Source organism: Oncorhynchus mykiss, chromosome 3, assembly GCF_057628025.1.
Source record: "Oncorhynchus mykiss isolate SJ-2025 chromosome 3, ASM5762802v1, whole genome shotgun sequence".
In the NCBI taxonomy this organism is placed as follows: domain Eukaryota; kingdom Metazoa; phylum Chordata; class Actinopteri; order Salmoniformes; family Salmonidae; genus Oncorhynchus; species Oncorhynchus mykiss.
Genome location: NC_143024.1, coordinates 20,188,877 through 20,205,417, shown reverse-complemented (window position 1 = coordinate 20,205,417; position 16,541 = coordinate 20,188,877). Strand labels below are relative to the sequence as shown.

General features: G+C 44.2%; 1 pseudogene across 1 annotated transcript; it reads right to left on the bottom strand.

Moving 5' to 3' along the window:
• Positions 1-91: 91 nt before the first annotated feature.
• Positions 92-12,651, bottom strand: LOC149984441 (small ribosomal subunit protein mS29-like; annotated as a pseudogene). The gene is made up of 12 exons (XR_016492556.1): positions 12,539-12,651; positions 5,727-5,840; positions 5,537-5,638; positions 5,353-5,461; positions 3,633-3,725; positions 3,411-3,541; positions 1,913-1,993; positions 1,308-1,472; positions 1,086-1,145; positions 907-999; positions 583-697; positions 92-499 (listed from the first exon to the last, which is right to left on the bottom strand). The product of XR_016492556.1 is annotated as a small ribosomal subunit protein mS29-like (transcript).
• Between the last annotated feature and the right edge of the window lie 3,890 nt (positions 12,652-16,541).

Genomic DNA, 16,541 nt, shown 5'->3' with positions numbered 1-16,541 from the left:
TCAGGTACTCTCTATATTCAAAAGACAAATATCACTAACTTTTCATGAAGAAAATGGCTGTATTGGCTCATATAAAAGAGAACATGAGATCTGACTGTTTATGTATATTTTTATTATGAAAGACACTATCATGCATCACAACAGAATAATTTATGGAGGGACACATACACAACTGCAACGTTATAATCCATGTATGAGTCTGTTGGCGTTTGTCCCATAGAGAATGCTAGTGGCCTTGATGTCGCATGGGCAGCACCATCGAGGGCTTCCGCCATTTTAAAGTGGTCAAAGTAGTCAACTGAGTGGGGATTCCTATGGGTTATAGCCTCAATGGCACTGCCCATGCTGTCACAGATATAAAGATGAGTCCTATCTCTATGGGTGAGTGGGAGGGTGTGGGCCCATGTGTGATGTTACAGGAAGGCACACAGTCTCTCCAGTACAGAAGGGTTTCTGTTGCTGAGGAAGATCAGTTCTTTCTTCCCTTCCTCTGTCTGACCTTATAGAGAGAAATCTCTCAATCAGTTCAACATGTCATAATCTAAACCATCACAAACAGTGGTGAAAGTGAATATCTCTTACTGTGTGGGTGTTGTAGCCAGTGGCGGTCCAGGTAGTAGAGGTAACAGCTCTCAAACTCCTTCTCACTGTAGAGGGAGACTGGTACTGGGATAAATGGGTCCATGCTGTCAAAGCCCTCCTGTAGGAGGAACAGAGGATAGATGTTTTTAATATGTGAACTTCTGTTTCTATATGCATCATCAGTCAAATAAACACATCAGAAGGGTCTTGTCCAAAAACATCTACATCATTCCCTTGTTAGCCCAGATCAATAGACACCAAGGGTTAGAGGTAGTTTTTGGACTGGACATACAACAACATTAACCAGGGTGTAATCATGACCACTGCCTCTCCCAGCAGCTCCTGGGGCAGGTAGGCAGAGCTTGGAGCGTAGAGAGATCCTGTCTGAGACAGCGTGGCGATGACCGCCCCTCCACACTGAGGAGAGAGAGAGAGGAACAGAGGTGTAAATCACAATTGTCTAATGTCTATTACACAGAGGATAACCACCATGCAGTTCTCACCCAGTCATTGTTGATCATCTTCCTCAAGTTATGAACCAACGTCAACTCCTCTGGAGCCACCTGGCAGAGAGGAGAGACACGGGAAAAGTGACAGGGGAGAGAAAGGTCAGTCAAGTAAGCAATCTTTACACAGAAATTACAAAGGCAAAAATGGAAGCAATAGAAATCAACATTTTTTATAGATCCACAGTGAGGTGAATGAATGTATAGGTGTATTAGTACAGGGCTCTTGTCCTCCTTCTTGAGCGTGGTCCTTCCCCAGAGACCGTTGACTCCATCAACAGCCACAGCCAGCCTGAAGCCCCCCTCTGTCCCCCCAGCCTGTAGCCTCAGCTCCTTTAGAACTGCCCCCACCACATCACTGCTGCTCTTCACACGAGACACTCCCTGGGGAGAAAAAAGCACAGCTTAACAATGATACGTGGTATGAGATTCTTAAGAGAAGTGCACTGAACCAATTATGTTTCAGAACTGGAGCCCAGACGCAAGGCTTCCACATGAAAACAGTAGGGATTCTGCAATAAAGTCTTTGTTGTCATTCAACAAGAGATTACTTGTTTTCATGCAAATTTTTTTATTGAAAAATACTGCACAATACATCTTAGTTAAATATAAAATTGCATGACTAAGATCGCCTTGGCAAAAACGTCATAACAGATTAAGTTATTTTAGATTAATTCTGACTACGGCATCTCAAAAATGGACAAACAGCACTATTAACACTCATTTTTCAAGTGAAGGTCTTAAGGGAGCATGCGAGCACACTCGTTCGGCCAAACTGAAGGATGCTGACGCCTTAATAAAGGGCACGTTGACACTGGACTCACCATGTCCACCAGCTCCCCTAGTGGCCGTCCCTCCTCAGTGCTCTCTCTTTTAGTCCACACCTACCGCTGCCTCAACTTGATCTAAAACAACAAGGGGAGACACAGTCACGAATACAGGATGCCTCAAGGAGTAAAAATATGCTTAACAACTGTGTGCAATAGTATTTAAAATGACATCTCTGTACCCCACACACACAATTATCAGTAAGGTTCCTAAGTCAAACAATGAATTTCAAGCACAGATTCAACCAAAGGCCATGGTGCTTTTCCTGTGGTTCACAAAGGGCACCTATTGGTAGTTGGGTAAATATACAAATAAAACAGACATTGAATATCCCTTTGAGTATGGTGGAGCTATTATTGATGCACCATCCAAAGTGTAAAATTAAACCCACAACGATACAGGCGGCAATCCTAACATAGTTTCCGGAGAGGCAGGAACCGCTCAGGGATTTCACCATGAGGCGAATCGTGATTTAAATAAAGTTTGAGTTTAAAGGCTGTGATAGGAGATAACGGAGGATGGATCAACATAGTAGTTATTTCACAATACTAACATAATTGATAGAGTGAAAAGAAGGAAGCCATCCTGTTTGCAATAAGGCACTAAAGTAATACTGAAAAAATGTGGTATGAAATTAACTTTTTGTCCTGAATGCAAAGTGTTGTTTGGGGTAAATCCAACACAACAAACACATCACTGAGTATCATGTCATATTTTCAAGAGTGGTGGTGGCTGCATCATGTTATGGGTATACTTGTCATCGGCAAGGCCTCTGGAGTTTTTTTAGGATAAAAAGAAACCGACACTGTGAAACAAACAAAGTTTCATATACACTGGAATTGCTTACAAAGATGACGTTGAATGTTCCTTTTTTAAATATTAGGCAAATATGGTACAATCCAGGTATGCAAAGCTCTGAGACTTACCCAGAAAGACTCACAGCTGTAATTGCAGCCAAATGTGATTGACATGTATTAACTCAAATCAAAATATTAATTTTTTTATTTTCCATGAATTAAAAAAATAAAATGTTTCTTCCACTTTGAGAACTTGTGTAGATCGTTGACAAAAAACAACAATTAAATCAATTTTAATCCGGCTTTGTAACAACAAAATGTGGAAAAAGTCTAGGTGTGTGAATAGTTTCTGAAGGCACTGTATCTTACTTCTAATGTTAGGATTAGGGGATGGTAAACTGATCCTAGATGTGTTCCTACAGGCAACACATACAGTGCCAGTCAAAGGTTTGGACACACCTACTCATTCCAGGGTTTCTTTCTTTCTTTCTTTTACTATTTTCCACATTGTAGAATAATAGTGAAGACATCAAAACTATGTAATAACATATGGAATCATGTAGTAACCCAAAAAGTGATTACAGCTTTTTGGGTTTGTACGGTGTGCAAAGCCTTGACAGTTTTGCACACCGTGTGTCCAAACTTTTGACAGGCACTGTACCTGGCGCCCACTATCTATCTGAGGAGGAGGGGCTACCTTGGAGAGGAAGTGTTCATTGGTGGTTCTGAAGTTGCGTAGCCAGTTGGAGGCCTGTATTGGCTGGTCAAAGCGGGAGGCGTGGTAGGAGGAGGGCAACAGCTCCTTACAGTTCTTCACCCACAGGTGGGCTATAGAGAGGAGATTATTATCATCATCATCATCATCATTATTTTGTGTGTCTGTGTGTATGCCACGTCGGGGTGTGTGTGTGTTACTCACCATCTGGTATGTGTAGTACTAGCCATCCTTGTGTGGAGCAGTAGTGGACAGTTTGACAGAGAGACATGGTCTTCCCTCTGCCCTTCACCCCATCTACACAACCAGTCAAGGTCAACACCAACATAATTCAACACAATACAGGTAGACAACACAGGTCATAGAGAGGTACAGGGATGACTGTGTACAGTCGTGGCCAAAAGTTTTGAGAATGACACATTCATTTCCACAAAGTTTGCTGCCTCAGTTTGTATGATGGCATGGCAATTTGCATATACTCCAGAATGTTATGAAGAGTGATCAGATGAACTGCAATTAATTGCAAAGTCCCTCTTTGCAATGCAAATTAAATGAATCCCCAAAAAAACATTTCCACTGCATTTCAGCCCTGCCACAAAAGGACCAGCTGACATAATGTTAGTGATTCTCTCGTTAACACAGGTGTGAGTGTTGACGAGGACAAGGCTGAAGATCACTCTGTTATGTTGATTGAGTTCAAATAACAGATGCTTACCTGCAAGGAAACACGTGCCGTCATCATTGCTTTGCACAAAAAGGGCTTCACAGGCAAGGATATTGCTGCCAGTAATATTGCACCTAAATCAACCATTTATCGGATCATCAAGAACTTCAAGGAGAGCGGTTCAATTGTTGTGAAGAAGGCTTCTGGGCACCCAAGAAAGTCCAGCAAGCGCCCGGACCATCTCCTAAAGTTGATTCAGCTGCGGGATCGGGGCACCACCAGTACAGAGCTTGCTCAGGAATGGCAGCAGGCGTGTGTGCATCTGCACGCACAGTGAGGCGAAGACTTTTGGAGGATGGCCTGGTGTCAAGAAGGGCAGCAAAGAAGCCACTTCTCTTCAGGAAAAACATCATGGACAGACTGATATTCTGCAAAAGGTCATTTTCTCTGATGAATCCCCTTTCCGATTGTTTGGGACATCCGGAAAAAAAGCTTGTCCGGAGAAGACAAGGTGAGCGCTACCATCAGTCCTGTGTCATGCCAACCGTAAAGCATCCTGAGACCATTCATGTGTGGGGTTGCTTCTCAGCCAAGGGAGTGGGCTCACTCACAATTTTGCCTAAGAACACAGCTATGAATGAAGAATGGTACCAACACATCCTCCGAGAGCAACTTCTCCCAACCATCCAGGAACAGTTTGGTGATGAACAATGCCTTTTCCAACATGATGGAGCACCTTGCCATAAGTCAAAAGTGATAACTAAGTGGCTCAGGGAACAAAACATTGATATTTTGGGTCCATTGCCAGGAAACTCCCCAGACCTTAATCCCATTGAGAACTTGTGGTCAATCCTCAAGAGGCAGGTGGACAAACAAAACCCCACAAATTCGGACAAACTCCAAGCATTGATTATGCAAGAATGGGCTGCCATCAGTCAGGATGTGGCCCAGAAGTTAATTGACAGCAAGCCAGGGCAGATTTCAGAGGTCTTGAAAAAGAAGGGTCAACACTGCAAATATTGACTCTTTGCATCAACTTCTGGTAATTGTCAATAAAAGTGTTTGACACTTATGAAATGCTTGTAATTATACTTCAGTATTCCATAGCAACATATGACAAAAATATCTGAAGACACTGAAGCAGCAAACTTTGTGGAAATTAATATCTGTGTCATTCTCAAATGTTTTGGCCACGACTGTATATTAAATGTGTAAAGGTACACTGAGGTGTGATCAGGTATATTAGGTAGGGTAGGATACAGAGTAGGTAGCGCAGGTTGGGCTTGCTGTAGTCAGCTCGCTTCAGGTGAGATATCAGCTCCAGAGCTGGCTGCCTCACCATCACACAGCCCTCGTTAAACATCTTCACCTGGACACGGGTACAGACAGTCAGTCATACTGTAATAAACACACAAACACACACACACACACACACACACACTACCTGTTGTTGGTATCGTGGAGGCAGGCCATGGGGGAAGACAGTGTGGAAGTGGGAGGGGGGCACAGTGTAGTACTGCCCTAGGTGCTGTTCTGACTGACAGGCCTGGGGACAGAGGGAGATGAAACATCAGTACCCTCCACACTTATTACCACATGCTACAGAATAAAGTGTGGTTGATTATTCCACCTACCGGGTCGTTCTCCTGTGTTCTGAAGATGGAGAATGTCTCCGGTCTCATCTCCATGCCAACCGCCACCTGCTGCTGGCCACACCCACTGCCATGGAGCGGCCGCACCTGCGCTACCTGTCCGTGACATCATCACATTCCACAGGTAAGAGGCAGGTGTAGAGCGTCTATCATAGTCCAAAACGTGTACGCCTAAGCACAGCAGTGTTCTAGAATTTAGGACCGTTAGAATGAACTACAGTACAGTGGTGAAGCACAAAACACATTTTTACTAGTACCAGAAAGACATCTCCAGAAAGACATGTACTGTATATGTAGCGCTGACTTTTCAAAATGCATTGATCACATGGAAACTGACATCCCAATGCATCTTAAATGTTAATAAATATTCATAGCTAGCACTAGCTCAAGATGTCCTCTTAAGGAGCCTAACCTCCCCGTTACTCCTTAAGGTCCAAGGACCTTCTGTTATTTTCAGAGGTAGACTGGCTCTGGCAGTCAAAACCTCTAAGCGCCAATCGATTCTCAAATGCGATACTAGAAAAATAAAGCCCTTTACTTTTATATCACATCAAAATAATTTAACAAATGCAAAATATACACATACTGTACACCACAGGAGGATGGTGGCACCTTAATTGGGGAGGACAGGCTCGTGGTAATGGCTGGAATGGAATAAGTGGAATGGTATCAAATAAATAAAACATGGTTTCCATGTGTTTAATGCCATTCCATTAGCTCCTTTCCAGTCATTATTATGAACCGGCCTCCCCTCAGCGGCCTCCACTGCTGTATATTTTTATTTAACCAGTTAGGCTAGTTGAGAAGAAGTTCTCATTTTCAACTGTGACCTGGCCAAGATAAAGCCAAGCAGTGCGACACAAACAACAGAGTTACACATGGAATAAACAAACATGCAGTCAATAATACAATAGAAAAAAGTATATATACAGTGTGTGCAAACGAGGTAGGATAAGGGAGGTAAGGCAATAAATAGGCTATGGTGGAGAAATAATTACAATATAGCAATTAAACACTGGAGTGATAAATGTGCAGAAAATGAGTGTGCAAGTAGAGATACTGGGGTACAAAGGAGCAAAATAAATAACAGTATTGGGGATGAGGTAGCTGGATGGGCTATTTACAGATGCAGTGATCTGCTCTGATAGCTGGTGCTTAAAGTTAGTGAGGGAGATATGGGTCTCCAGCTTCAGTGATTTTTGCAGTTCATTCCAGTCATTGGCAGCAGAAAACTGTAAGGAAAGGCGGCCAAAGGAGGAATTAGCTTTGGGGATGACCAGTGAGATATACCTGCTGGAGCGCGTGCTATGGGTGGGTGCTGCTATGGTGACCAGTGAGCTGAGATAAGGCGGTGCTTTACCGGTGCCGACAGAGATGGCCGCCTTGTTTCGCGTTCCTAGGAAACTATGCAGTATTTGGTACCCCAGGTAATCTTAGGTTTTATTACATACAGTCGGGAGGAACTACTAAATATAAGAGCAACTCACCATCATTACAACCAGGAATATGACTTTCCCGAAGCGTATCCTGTGTTCTGCCTTCCACCCAGGACAATGGATTGGATGCCAGCCGGCGACCCAAAACAACGACGTCGTAAAAGAGGCAAACGAGGCGGTCTTCTGGTCAGGCTCCGGAAACGGGCAAATCACTCACCACTCCCTAGCATACTACTCGCCAATGTCCAGTCTCTTGACAACAAGGTTGATGAAATCCGAGCAAGGGTAGCATTCCAGAGAGACATCAGAGACTAACGTTCTTTGCTTCACAGAAACATGGCTCACTCGAGAGACGCTAACGGAGTCGGTGAACCTAGCTGGTTTCTTCAGACATCGCGCCGATAGAAATAAGCATCTTTCTGGTAAGAAGAGGGGCATGCCTTATGCCTTATGATTAACGAGTGTGATCATAACAACATACAGGAACTCAAGTCCTTCCGTTCACCTGACTTAGAATTCCTCACAATCAAATGTCGACCGCATTACCTACCAAGGGAATTCTCTTCGATTATAATCACAGCCGTATTCCCCCCCAAGCAGACACATCGATGGCCCTGAACAAACTTTATTTGACTCTATGCAAACTGGAAACCACATATCCTGAGGCTGCATTCATTGTAGCTGGGGATTTTAACAAGGCTAATCTGAAAAGACTCCCTAAATTGTATCAGCATATCGATTACGCAACCAAGGCTGGTAAAACCCTGGATCATTGTTATTCTAACTTCCGCAACGCATATAAGGCCCTCCCCCCACCCTCCTTTCGGAAAAGCTGACCACTACTCCATTTTGTTGCTCCCTGCCTACAGACAGAAACTAAAACAAGAAGCTCCCGCGCTCAGGTCTGTTCAACGCTGGTCCGACCAATCTGATTCCACGCTTCAAGACTGCTTCGATCACGTGGATTGGGATATGTTCCGTATTGCGTCCAACAACAACATTGACGAATACGCCGGTTCGGTGAGCGAGTTCATTAGAAAGTGCATTGACGATGTCGTACCCATAGCAACGATTAAAACATTCCCAAAAAAGAAACCGTGGATTGATGGCAGTATTCGCGTGAAACTGAAAGCGCGAACCACTGCTTTTAACCAGGGCAAGGTGACCGGAAACATGACCGAATACAAACAGTGTAGCTATTCCCTCCACAAGGCAATCAAACAAGCTAAGCGCCAGTATAGAGTCAAAGTAGAGTCGCAATTCAACGGCTCAGACACAAGAGGTATGTGGCAGGGTCTACAGTCAATCACGGATTACAAAAAGAAAACCAGCCCCGTCGCAGACCAGGATGTCTTGCTCCCAGACAGACTAAATCACTTTTTTGCCCGCTTTGAGGACAATACAGTGCTACTGACACAGCCCGCAACCAAAACCTGCGGAATCTCCTTCACTGCAGCCGATGTGAGTTAAACATTAAACGTGTTAACCCTCGCAAGGCTGTAGGAACAGACGGCATCCCCAGCCACGTCCTCAGAACATGCGCAGACCAGTTGGCTGGTGTGTTTACGGACATATTTAATCGAGCCTTATCCCAGTCTGCTGTTCCCACATGCTTCAAGAGGGCCACCATTGTCCCTGTTCTCAAGAAAACTAAGGTAACTGAGCTAAATGACTCAGTTCCGTCATCATGAAGTGCTTTGAGAGACTAGTCAAGGACCATATCACCTCCACCCTACCTGACACCCTAGACCCACTCCAATTTGCTTACCGCCCAAATAGGTCCACAGACGATGCAATCGCAACCACACTGCCCTAACCCATCTGGACAAGAGGAATACCTATGTGAGAATGCTGTTCATCGACTACAGCTCAGCATTTAACACCATAGTACCCTCCAAACTCGTCATCAAGCTCGAGACCCTGCGCAACTGGGTACTCGACTTCCTGACGGGCCACCAACAGGTGGTGAGGGTAGGTAACATCTCCACCCCGCTGATCCTCAACACTGGGGCCCCACAAGGGTGCGCTCTGAGACCTCTCCTGTACTCCCTGTTCACCCACGACTGTGTGGCCATGCATGCCTCCAACTCAATCATCAAGTTTGCGGACGACACTACAGTGGTATGCTTGATTACCAACAACGACGAGACGGCCTACAGGGAGGAGGTGAGGGCCCTCGGAGTGTGGTGTCAGGAAAATAACCTCACACTCAACGTCAACAAAACAAAGGAGATGATTGTGGACTTCAGGAAATAGCAGAGGGAGCACCCCCCTATCCACATCGACGGGACAGTAGTGGAGAGGTTAGTAAGTTAAGTTCCTCGGCGTACACATCACGGACAAACTGATTTGGTCCACCCACAGAGACAGCGTCGTGAAGAAGGCGCCTCTTCAACCTCAGGAGGCTGAAGAAATTTGGCTTGTCAACAAAAGCACTCACAAACTTCTACAGATGCACAATCGAGAGCATCCTGTCGGGCTGTATCACCGCCTGGTACGGCAACTGCTCCGCCCACAACCATAAGGCTCTCCAGTGGGTAGTGAGGTCTGCACAACGCATCACCGGGGGCAAACTACCTGCCCTCCAGGACACCTAAACCACCCGATGTCACAGGAAGGCCATAAAGATCATCAAGGACAACAACCACCCGAGCCACTGCCTGTTCACCCCGCTATCATCCAGAAGGCGAGGTCAGTACAGGTGCATCAAAGCAGGGACCGAGAGACTGAAAAACAGCTTCTATTTCAAGGCCATCAGACTGTTAAACAGCCACCACTAACATTGAGTGGCTGCTGCCAACACACTGACTCAACTACAGCCACTTTAATAATGGAAATTGATGTAAAATATATCACTAACCACTTTAAACAATGCTACTTAATATCATGTTTACATACCCTACATTACTCATCTCATACAGTGGGGCTAAAAAAGTATTTAGTCAGCCACCAATTGTGCAAGTTCTCCCACTTAAAAAGATGAGAGGCCTGTAATTTTCATCATAGGTACACTTCAACTATGACAGACAAAATTAGGGGAAAAAAATCCAGAAAATCACATTGTAGAATTTTTAATGAAATTATTTGCAAATTATGGTGGAAAATGCACGATTTCTGGCTCTCACAGACCTGTAACTTCTTCTTTAAGAGGCTCCTCTGTTCTCCACTCGTTACCTGTATTAATGGCACCTGTTTGAACTTGTTATCAGTATAAAAAGACACCTGTCCACAACCTCAAACACTCACACTCCAAACTCCACTATGGCAAAGACCAAAGAGCTGTCAAAGGACACCAGAAACAAAATTGTAGACCTGCACCAGGCTGGGAAGACTGAATCTGCAATAGGTAAGCAGCTTGGTTTGAAGAAATCAACTGTGGGAGCAGTTATTAGGAAATGGAAGACATACAAGACCACTGATAATCTCCCCCGATCTGGGGCTCCACGCAAGATCTCACCCGGTGGGGTCAAAATGATCACAAGAACGGTGAGCAAAAATCCCAGAACCCCACGGGGGGACCTAGTGAATGACCTGCAGAGAGCTGGGACCAAAGTAACAAAGCCTACAATCAGTAACACACTACGCCGACAGGGACTCAAATCCTGCAGTGCCAGACGTGTCCCCCTGCTTAAGCCAGTACATGTCCAGGCCCGTCTGAAGTTTGCTAGAGTGCATTTGGATGATCCAGAAGAAGATTGGGAGAATATCCTATGGTCAGATGAAACCAAAAAAGAACTTTTTGGTAAAAACTCAACTCGTCGTGTTTGGAGGACAAAGAATGCTGAGTTGCTTCCAAAGAACACCATACCTACTGTGAAGCATGGGGGTGGAAACATCATGCTTTGGGGCTGTTTTTCCGCAAAGGGACCAGGACAACTGATCCGTGTAAAGGAAAGAATGAATGGGGCCATGTATCGTGAGATATTGAGGGAAAACCTCCTTCCATCAGCAAGGGCATTGAAGATGAAACGTGGCTGGGTCTTTCAGCATGACAATGATCCCAAACACACCACCGGGTAACGAAGGAGTGGCTTCGTAAGAAGCATTTCAAGGTCCTGGAGTGGCCTAGTCAGTCTCCAGATCTCAACCCCATAGAAAATCTTTGGAGGGAGTTGAAAGTCCGTGTTGCCCAGCAACAGCCCCAAAACATCACTGCTCTAGAGGAGATCTGCATGGAGGAATGGGCCAAAATACCAGCAACAGTGTGTGAAAACCTTGTGAAGACTTACAGAAAACGTTTGACCTCTGTCATTGCCAACAAAGGGTATATAACAAAGTATTGAGATAAACTTTTGTTATTGACCAAATACTTATTTTCCACCATAATTTGCAAATAAATTCATTAAAAATCCTACAATGTGATTTTCTGTATTTTTTCTTCTCATTTTGTCTGTCATAGTTGAAGTGTACCTATGAAGAAAATTACAGGCATCTCTCATCTTTTTAAGTGGGAGAACTTGCACAATTGGTGGTTGACTAAATACTTTTTTGCCCCACTGTATGTGAGAATGCTATTCATTGACTATAGCTCAGCATTCAACGCCATAGTGCCTTCAGAGCTCATCAATAAGCTAAACACCTCCCTCTGCAACTGGATCCTGGACTTCCTGACGGGCCGCCCCCAGGAGGTAAAGGGAGGTAACGACACATCTGCCACACTGATCCTCAACACGAGCCCCTCAGGGATGCGTGCTCAGTCCCCTCCTGTACTCCCTGTTCACCCACGACTGCGTGGCCAGGCACGACTCCAACACCATTATCAAGTTTGCAGACATCACAACAGTGGTAGGCCTGATCCCCGACAACAACGAGACAGCCTATAGGGAGGAGGTCAGAGACCTGGCCGGGTGGTGCCAGAATAACAACCTATCTCTCAACGTAACCAAGACTAAAGAGATGATTGTGGACTTCAGGAAAAGGAGGACCAAACATAAGTATTTGGTCAAAAACAAAAGTTTATCTCAATACTTTGTTATATACCCTTTGTTGGCAATGACAGAGGTCAAACGTTTTCTGTTCCCGAGAAAGCAGTATATCGTTTGCATTATGCTCGTCAGACTCATTAAAGGAAAAAAAGGATTCTGCCAGTCTGTGGTGAGTAATCACAGTCCTGATGTCCAGAAGTTATTTTCGATCATAAGAGACGGTAGCGGCAACATTATGTACATTATAAGTAAAAAAACAAGTTAAAAACGCAAATAAAAAAAACACAATTGGTTGGGGACACGTAAAACGACGGCCTTCTTCTCCGGTGCTATTTTACAACTGTCCTACCCAATCATCCGAACACAAAATAAAAGCTTGTTTTTACTCCAATGTTTGTAAACATAGTAAAAGTACACAAACACTATAACTTACCATTTTGATATCCTGGACGGTCAGTCCTTGCATCCATAGCTCTGTCTGTAAATTTAAGAGTGGTTACATTTATCCAGCCCTATCCCTCAGCTTTTTACCAAAACAGGGCCAGGGAAGACGTTTGGTTATTGTTTCAACTGCGGATTGACACTTTAAGATGGGTGGGGAATCACACATAAATTCTTCAGAAACACCGTTCTGTTAATAATTCCCTAAGGCTTATTGCAACATACTGGCCGCCTACTCGTCTTCAGTTATTCCATGGTACTGACTACTTCCTGATGTTATGGAATGATAAAGAAATGTGGGCGATTACTGAGAAACATCCTCCTTTAACTTGTCACAGAATTCTAATGACTTCCATAGAGGGGTGTTGAGTAAAAACCTTCCAGAGAACCATTGTGAGTGGGAGTCATGCCTATTCTTCCAACATTGACACATTGAATAAACAATCTGAAGCATTCTATCAATTAACACACGCTAGTTTTAAGCGTCTGTTACAGAAAGGGTAGGTTTAAGGCCCTTTCTTACCAAGTCCTTTCCTCACTCCTGAGTCCTAAAGTAATGCCTTGGCACGTTGAGGAGAAAGTGACACTTTGAGAATGAGGAACCATTGCAGGAAAACGTTCAATAACAGATTTATTTTCATCACAGAAAAACTGATAGACTACTACAGGATTCTCTAGACATGGGATTTCCCCAACTATCTTTCTTTCCTCAAACCGTGGCAGAACTTAACTGCTTTATAATGGTGAATGTGGTATTTTCTGGTTTATTTGAATAGGGACAGGTACAAACACATTAACACATTTAATAAACAATAATCTGATGCATTGCACCATAGTGTATAGCTCATACTAGTTTTCAACACCTGACTAGAGGTGTTGATTGTGCTTCTGGAATATGGTGAGTCATTGTCAGTGGTGTAAACTACTTAAGTAAAAAATACTTGAAATACTTGTCTTTGTCCAGCAACCGGCTCAGAGGCTCACAGACTGTTGATAGGTGTGGCATGAACTTTGCAAGATAGTTTGCAAAGCCGATGAGAAGCTGTACTCCTTTTGCATCAGACGGGTTTGGCTTGTCGAGGATCACTCTGTCTTTGTCTAGGTCCGGCTTCGGGCCTTTGGCCGAGAGAATGCGACCATGGAAGTGGACATCTTTCACCTTGAACTGCAGCTTCTTCTGGCCAAGGCCAAGCTTAACTGATCGGCAGCGCTCCATCAGTGCCAGGAGCTTCACATCATGAATACGTTCTGCTTCTTCGTCTGTGTCACCACAGCCTACGATCAGGACATCACCGGCTATGGGTTCAATGCCCTTGAGCCCAGCCAGTAACTCGTGCTGCTTGCGTTGGTATACCTCAGGCGCCACTGAGACACCAAACGGGAGCTTGAGCCAGCGTTTCCCACCCCAGGGGTCCAGAAGGTAGTCATGAAGCTGCTTTCTTCGTCCAGCTTGCATTGAAGGAATGCATCTCGGGCATCCACCAAGGTGAAAATCCTGGCCTTTGGAAGCTTATAGAGGACATCCTCTAGTGTCGGCATGATGTAGTGGGATCGTTTCAGTGCTTGGTTCAGATGCTTTGGGTCGATGCAGACCCTCAGCTTCTCTGTTTTTTTCACTATGACCATATTGCTGATCCAGTCAGTTGGTTTAGTCACAGATGTCATGTGGCCATCTGCGCCTTGTCCAGCTGGGCCTTCACATTGCAATGGGCACATTGCGAGGAGCACACTGGACTGATGCTCTCATCCAATTCAAAGTGTACCTCCCCAGGCACTGATTCAACGGGCCTGTTGAATACATCGTCATATCTGCTGAGTAGTTGTTCTTTGGACAGGGGTCCATGCTGGACATGATCATTTGGTATCATACTGTACACATACCTAAACCTGAACTAAATACTATGTCAGGTATCATACAGTATACAGTGCCTTGCGAAAGTATTCGGCCCCCTTGAACTTTGCGACCTTTTGCCACATTTCAGGCTTCAAACATAAAGATATGTAAAAACTGTATTTTTTTGTGAAGAATCAACAACAAGTGGGACACAATCATGAAGTGGAACGACATTTATTGGATATTTCAAACTTTTTTAACAAATCAAAAACTGAAAAATTGGGCATGCAAAATTATTCAGCCCCTTTACTTTCAGTGCAGCAAACTCTCTCCAGAAGTTCAGTGAGGATCTCTGAATGATCCAATGTTGACCTAAATGACTAATGATGATAAATACAATCCACCTGTGTGTAATCAAGTCTCCGTATAAATGCACCTGCACTGTGATAGTCTCAGAGGTCCGTTAAAAGCGCAGAGAGCATCATGAAGAACAAGGAACACACCAGGCAGGTCCGAGATACTGTTGTGAAGAGGTTTAAAGCCGGATTTGGATACAAAAAGATTTCCCAAGCTTTAAACATCCCAAGGAGCACTGTGCAAGCGATAATATTGAAATGGAAGGAGTATCAGACCACTGCAAATCTACCAAGACCTGGCCGTCCCTCTAAACTTTCAGCTCATACAAGGAGAAGACTGATCAGAGATGCAGCCAAGAGGCCCATGATCACTCTGGATGAACTGCAGAGATCTACAGCTGAGGTGGGAGACTCTGTCCATAGGACAACAATCAGTCGTATATTGCACAAATCTGGCCTTTATGGAAGAGTGGCAAGAAGAAAGCCATTTCTTAAAGATATCCATAAAAAGTGTTGTTTAAAGTTTGCCACAAGCCACCTGGGAGACACACCAAACATGTGGAAGAAGGTGCTCTGGTCAGATGAAACCAAAATGGAACTTTTTGGCAACAATGCAAAACGTTATGTTTGGCGTAAAAGCAACACAGCTGAACACACCATCCCCACTGTCAAACATGGTGGTGGCAGCATCATGGTTTGGGCCTGATTTTCTTCAGCAGGGACAGGGAAGATGGTTAAAATTGATGGGAAGATGGATGGAGCCAAATACAGGACCATTCTGGAAGAAAACCTGATGGAGTCTGCAAAAGACCTGAGACTGGGACGGAGATTTGTCTTCCAACAAGACAATGATCCAAAACATAAAGCAAAATCTACAATGGAATGGTTCAAAAATAAACATATCCAGGTGTTAGAATGGCCAAGTCAAAGTCCAGACCTGAATCCAATCGAGAATCTGTGGAAAGAACTGAAAACTGCTGTTCACAAATGCTCTCCATCCAACCTCACTGAGCTCGAGCTGTTTTGCAAGGAGGAATGGGAAAAAATGTCAGTCTCTCGATGTGCAAAACTGATAGAGACATACCCCAAGCGACTTTCAGCTGTAATCGCAGCAAAAGGTGGCGCTACAAAGTATTAACTTAAGGGGGCTGAATAATTTTGCACGCCCAATTTTTCTGTTTTTGATTTGTTAAAAAAGTTTGAAATATCCAATAAATGTCGTTCCACTTCATGATTGTGTGCCACTTGTTGATTCTTCACAAAAAAATTACAGTTTTATATCTTTATGTTTGAAGCCTGAAATGTGGCAAAAGGTCGCAAAGTTCAAGGGGGCCGAATACTTTCGCAAGGCACTGTATTCATAGCTAGCACTAGCTCAAGATGTCCTCTTAAGGAGCCTAACCTCCCCGTTACTCCTTAAGGTCCAAGGACCTTCTGTTATTTTCAGAGGAAGACTGGCTCTGGCAGCCAAAACCTCTAAGCGCCAATCGATTCTCAAATGCGATACTAGAAAAATAAAGCCCTTTACTTTTATATCACATCAAAATAATTTAACAAATGCAAAATATACACATAATGGAAACCACAGGAGGATTGTGGCACCTTAATTGGGGAGGACAGGCTCGTGGTAATGGCTGGAGCGGAATAGTGGAATGGTATCAAATAAATAAAACATGGTTTCCATGTGTTTAATGCCATTCTATTAGCTCCTTTCCAGTCATTATTATGAACCGGCCTCCCCTCAGCGGCCTCCACTGCTGTATATTGTTTTTAACATTTTTATTTCACCTTTATTTAAACAGGTA